Source organism: Otolemur garnettii, unplaced genomic scaffold (genome assembly GCF_000181295.1).
Source record: "Otolemur garnettii isolate 467f Iridium unplaced genomic scaffold, OtoGar3 scaffold00105, whole genome shotgun sequence".
Lineage (NCBI taxonomy): Eukaryota > Metazoa > Chordata > Mammalia > Primates > Galagidae > Otolemur > Otolemur garnettii.
Window position 1 is genome coordinate 196,199 of NW_003852500.1, and position 6,811 is coordinate 203,009.

The window sequence follows — 6,811 nt, forward strand, 5'->3', positions numbered from 1 at the left end:
TATATATAAAAGAAATCAGTGCATTAAAGATACATCTGCACATCCATGTTTATTGCAACACTATTCCAAATAGTCGAGATATATGATTAACCTAAATGTCCATCAATGGATAAACAGAATGTGGTGTATCTGCATGATGGAATACTGTTCAGAATGAAATCCTGTCATTTGCTGCAACATGGATGGGTCTGGAAGTCATTACGCTAAGTGAAATAAGCCAGGCTCAAAAAGACACACATTGCATGTTCTCAAACATACGTGTATGTGGGAGTTTAAAAAGTGGATCTCATGCAGGTGGGGTGTAGAATTATGGTTATCAGGGGTTGGGAAGTATAAGGAGAGGGGGAAGGATGAAGAGAAGTTGGTTAACAGATCTAAAAATACAGTCAGATAGAAAGAGTTATGTTCTGGTATTTAAAGGCACAGCAGGTTGACTACAGTTAACAATAATTTATTGTGTATTTCAAAATAGCTACAAGAGAAAATTGAAGATAATCAACACAAAGAAATAATAAATGTTTGATGTGGTGGATATTCTAATCACCCTAATGTGATCATTACACATTTTATGCTTATGTGAAAATATTACATGTACCCCATAAATATGTGCAATTATATTATCAATTTTTAAAAACAATTACAGTAATTATTTTTGAATAAAATGTGAGGATTCCCAAAACTACAGATGTTGGCAGGGAAGTGGAGAAAAGGGAACACTTCTGCACTGCTGGTGGGAATGCAAACTAATATTCGTCCCTTCTGGAAAGAAGTTTGGAGAACACTTAGGGAACTAAAAGTAGACCTGCCATTCGATCCTGCAATTCCTCTACTAGGTATATATCCAGATAACCAAAAATTGCTCTACAACAAAGAAATTTGTACCGAAATGTTTATTGAAGCCCAATTCATAATTGCCACATCACAGAAGCAACCTAAGTGCCCATCGATGCATGAATGGATTAATAAAATGTGGTATATGTACACCGTGGAATATTACACAGCCATACAAAAAGTATGGATGGAGCTGGAACATATTCTTCTTAGTTAAGTATCTCAAGAATGGGGAAAAAAATACCCAATGTATTTTTTTCTACTTTCTAAGATATTATGAAATCAATATATAACCACCCACACTTTCACACGAAAGATAAAACACAATTATATCCCAGAAAGAAGAAGGGATGAGGAGCGGAGGGGAGGGGAGGGGGAATGGGTGGAGGGAAGGTAAACAGTGGGACCTCACCTACTGTGCATATTGCAAGTTTAATGTCAAATATATTAATAATAGAGTATAAATGCCTAAACACAACAATTGAATAAGTGAGGCAAATGATATGTTGACCAGTTTGATGTGAGCATTCTAGATTATATATAGAGACGGCACATTGTACCCCATAATTACAGTATTGCACCCCATAATTGCGGTAATGTACACAGCTATAATTTAATTTTTAAAAAGTGAGGATTAAAACAGATTATGCATTAGAAGTTTTTCAATAGTCTCTAACATCTAATGATCACCTGTCCTGCGTTAATTTTTATCATGCATTGCTATAAACATTTTCATTCATTAAATCAATGCGATGATGATGATGAAATGAAAGGCATACAAAGCCACACAAGTGCTTGATGCATGGAAGTCCTTAATAGATTTGTTATTATCACTCTTATTTGTTGAGTATTTACAAGTTTCCAATCCCTGTTTCAAGAATTTTATATTTTTGTTAATATTTGAAATGATTGAGATCTATTCTCTAAGAGATTTAACTGTCCACATGAAAGCTTCTTTTATTCTCTCCTGTATCTATGTTTTCTGTTACTTTTTATTTTAAAATACTTTAGCATTATGGAAAAGTTACAAAGAGAGTACAGAGAGTTGCCTTACTGACAAAAATATTAGGATCCAGGTAGAAGCAATTATTGCAAAACACATTGAATGTACTATATGCCACTGAATACCACCTTAGAATGGTTACCGCTTTTGACATATTTGTTTTGTATCAGCTCCCTAATATTATTCTCAGTTAAAATCCATTTTCAGCTACCAATCCATTACCTGCAGCCAATGTACTCAATACTATTGAGTCAATACATTTGTCTGTTGATGGACACTTAGATTAATCATATATCTTGGCTATTGGGAATAGTGTTGCAATAAACATGGACGTGCAGATGTATCTTTAATGTACTGATTTCTTTTCTCTTGGATATGGATTATATATATATATGTAGTATACCCATCATCTGTAAACAATGATACACTGCCTTTTCTGCTCTACGACCCTTAGCATGGGATTCTTACCTCATAGTCACAGAATGGCTTCTGCCCTTCCAGCCATTGCATCTGCATTCCAGGAAGGTAGAATAGAGAAGCACAACATAGAAACTATCCCACCGGGCCTTACCATTTTATTGCATTCTTGCTGGTTCAAACTGATATATGTACATCTCTTTACCTGAGGGATTTCTCTAGTGGCTAGTCTGCTCTACCATTTTCACAGAGAACTGGTGCCCCAGGAATCACTCCTTAGCTAAAGACTGACAGAATTTGGTGTGTAAATATCTTGCTTAATACACAGGAATGGAAAATTATCATCCAATGTACTCAACACTAATATGAAGCCAGTAGATGATCTGATGCATGCCCACAGAGGAGGAAAACTGATTTCAATTCACGTTGGGGGGAGAGATAATAAAGAAGGAACGGGGGGGGGGAGTTGGGGCACTCTCACTGAAGGGGTACAGGATGGGGATGTTTGGCATACCTTTTGTGTGTGGAACATAACCACAAGAGGGACTCAGTCTAACAAAATTAAACACTTTGACCCGGTTGTTTATACCCTCACAGTAACCTGAAATAAATTACTTTTTAAAATAATCTCGCCTGGGGAGGCACCTGTGGCTCAAGGAGTAGGGTGCTGGCCCCAAATGCCGGAGGTGGAGCGTTCAAATCTGCCCCTGGCCAAAAACTGCAAAAAAAAAACAAACAAACAAAAAATAATAATCTCGCCTAAATTGGGTAACTCCTAAGGCATACATTGCCCTGGTTCTCAGTGTTCCCAGCAGAAGCCCCTGTTGACTGTGTGGGCACTGGCTTGATAAACATACCCTCTATGCCTGCTTTTCCTTCCCTCTCTCACATCTCTACTTCCTGGAACCACTAAATCTTTGTCTTAGATAAGCTAAGCTACATTTCCTGAGCCACACAGTGGGGGCGGGGGAGAGAATTAGTGGCCTTGCAAACAATAACATCTACCTGAAACCTGGGTGTGTAACCTATACTGGGAAAAGGAATCTATTCAGACTTAATTAAGTGAAGAATCTTGAGATGAGATCATTGTGAATTACCTGGGTGAGCCCTCAACCCAGTGACAAGTGTCCTCATAAGATACAGACGGGAAGAACAAGGAAGAAAAGCGGATCAAGTGAAGGTGGAGATAGGGATGGCCGAGATGCTGCCGCGCATCAAAGAACGCCTACAGCCATCAGCAGCTCCAGAGGCAAGGAAGGATCCTCCCGCAGAAGTTTTGGGGGGAACATGGTCCTGCCTGTACCTTAACTTTGGACTTCTGCCCTCTAGAACTATTAGAAAATAAATTGCTGTTGTTTTATGGCACTGAGTTTGTGATAATTTTTACAGCGGCCATAGGAAACGAACAAAGGCCAAATGGAAGGTTCTCAAAATCTTCAGCAGGTTAAGGGAAACAGCAGCTGTTTTGTGGCACAAATACATGTTATTGGCAGTCTGCTGATTTGCATCACTGGCGTGAAGTAACAGCTGATTGTGCAACTGCTCCAAGCTCCCCTAAATCAGTGATTTTCAACTGGTGTGCCACAGCTGTGCTGTGAGAGGATCTTAGGTGTACCCCAAGAATTTTAAAGATCATTAATTAAATTATTTTCAAAAGAAGTTCAAAGATCAGCAAGTATACTCTTCTTTTTTTTTTTTTTTTTGATCAACATAATTTAAGTTTACCATGGAAGTTTAACTATAGGTTCAAGTGTCCCTAGAGATAAAAGGTTGAAAATCACTGCCCTAAATCCTTCTTCAGCTTATCTACTCCCTGGGCCTGGTATGCATGTTTAGCTCCGTAACAAATGGCTCTGAATTCTGCAAAATACCCTCCTCACCAACGTCAGAGGCAATGCTAATGAACACAGGCTTTATTCTATCCTTGTAAGTTTCCATCTTATGCTTGCGACTTCCAACCACCTCTCTGTTTTGCTATTTTATTTTATTTCAGATTAATATTAGAGTAGAAATTTTAGTTCATATTGCTCTTAATTCCAAGGTAAAGTTCAAGTTGTAGTTAAGACTTTCAACCGGGGGTGTGCTGAACACCCTCACATTGTGCACATTAGGAGAGATCCCACCAATTGCCCTCCCTCCTTCCCCTCTCCCTTCTCTCCTCTCCCCCTTGCCAGACTATACTTGTATTTTTTCTTTCATACGGGCATATAGTTGTTTATATATTGGTTTCATATTAGTATTAAGTACACTGGATACCTTTTTACCCATTCTTAAGATACTTTACTAAGATGAATGTGTTTCAACTCCATCCAAGTAAACACAAAAGACGTAAATCTTTTCTTAAGGATAAATAGTACTCGATGGCATACATACACCACAGTTTGTTAATATCCATCCATGGATTGATGGGAACTTAGGTTCCTTCCACTTCTCAGCAGTTATGAATTGAGCTGCATCCACATTCTGGTGGAAATGTCCTTGTGGTAAAATGATTTTTTTTTCTTCTGGGTAGATGCTTACTAATGGAATAGCAGGATCAAATGGAAGCTCGACTAGTCTTACTTATTTTGTATCAATCTTCCCTTTTCAAAATGAACCCAAAAGGAAGGTCACATGTTTTACAACAGATTATCTCTGTGGCCAAATACAGATTAATTTTGTCTTCTTTTATTTGCCACAAAGGACTTAAGAAACTGAAAAGATTATCTACCCCAATCCACAATTCTCCCCTCCCCCAGATGAGCTGTATTTCCCTTACCTCCAGGGATTCTTTAAAACTCAGACTTTTATCATAAAAGCTCAGGATGAGAAACTCTACTTATGTATGGAAACTTACACTTCTGAGGGGGACAGTTAAGTGCTTGATTTAAATGATCTGTTATGAGCCACCCATCTGTAAAAAGCTTCTTTCTGAAAACAGGTGTACTATATTGTAACACTTAGAGTGTAAAAGCCAAACATTCTAGTCTAAAAAATCTCTATCCTGCTTCAATGATGATTTAATAAAGGAACATATGTATGATTCGACATTTATGTAAAATACGATGTCTCATCTTTAAGCAGAGTATTTTCATGCTTCTTTATTTTTTTAGTTTTTTCACTCTACAGAATGACATTTGAGATTTCACAGATTTTAAAAAAAATGTTTTATTTCTGATGTAAAATACAATGCATTACCTTTAGTTAATATCCAAATACCAGAGTAATATTTATCATATTCTCTGGTGGTGAAATCATTTTTAAAATTAAAAGTGAGTACTTATGGGCTGGGCACAGGGCCTCACACTTGTAACCCTAGCATTCTGGAAGGTCAAGGCAGGAGCATCGCTTGAGGCCAGAAGTTCCAGACCAGCCTAAGTAGGAGTGAAACCCCATCTCTACTAAAAACAGAAAAAAAATTATCTCTCTAAAATACAATGGGACTACATGCCTGTAGTTCCAGCTACTCAGGAGCCTGAGAGCAGTAGGGTCGCTGGAGTCCAGGAATTTGAGGTTGCTGTGAGCTATGTTGATGCCACTGCACTCTAACCTGGGAAATAGAGCGAGAGCCTGTCTCAAGTTTTAAAAAAAGTGTAAGAGTGGGGTAATGCTTCAAATCACACTGGCACTTGGATTTCCCTCTCCTTTGGGGGGCTGGAACTCACATGAAGCTTAATTTAATTTATAACATACTAATGTTGTATTTCTTGGACAAAGGGGTCATGGAGTCTAGCTAGACTCTGCTTACTTATCTTGTTTTTTCTCCAAGTCCATAATGTCCCACCTGGCTAAAGAGGCTGCAGAAATATAATACAAAGTGGCCAGGATCCACCCTTGTGTAGTAAAGAGACATCACACACCCTGAGACCAGCATGGTACAGGGCCATCCAGTCTCAAGAATCAAGAGTTGAGGCTACAAGACCTAGCTACCCTTCCCATGGGAATCTGTTTCCTCAATTTCCAATCTTGAAGTACGTGTGATAAAGCATTAACTAAGTGGGACTGGCCCTGGGGTGACTCCTGGGGGATGACCTCCAAGCCCTTGGAATAACCGGCCTAAGAAGAATTGTCTATGGGCAATGGTGAATGCCTGGGCCCCTGGACCGTACTGCATTGCTCTCTGAGGGGACTGAAGGCTGATCAGTGAAGGCCAGCAAGTGCTCCAGGCCTGGGATAGAGCCCCCTAAAAGCCCAGGTGAGCCTCCCTGGTTGGCAATACTTCACATGTGCTGTGATTGCTTAGAAACTCACATATAGTGTCTCCCAGATGCTATCCCATGCACCTTTTGCTTTTGCTGATTTTAATCCATACCTTTCCCTGTAGTAAACCGTACCTGTGAATCTGATGACTTTTCTAAGGTTTGTGAGTGTTCCTAGTAAATCATTGAACCTGAAAATGGTCTTGGGGGACCCCTAACACAGAGACTATGGATATTATTTTATTGTGAAAAACAGTGATTTTTCTTCACCCTCTGCAGTTCCATCACTCCTGAAAAACTAAAGAGCACAATCTGAACTCTCTTCTTGTTAAACATGAAACTTCCCTTCCCCCAAACCTAGGAGAAACTTTTCCAGCTCTCC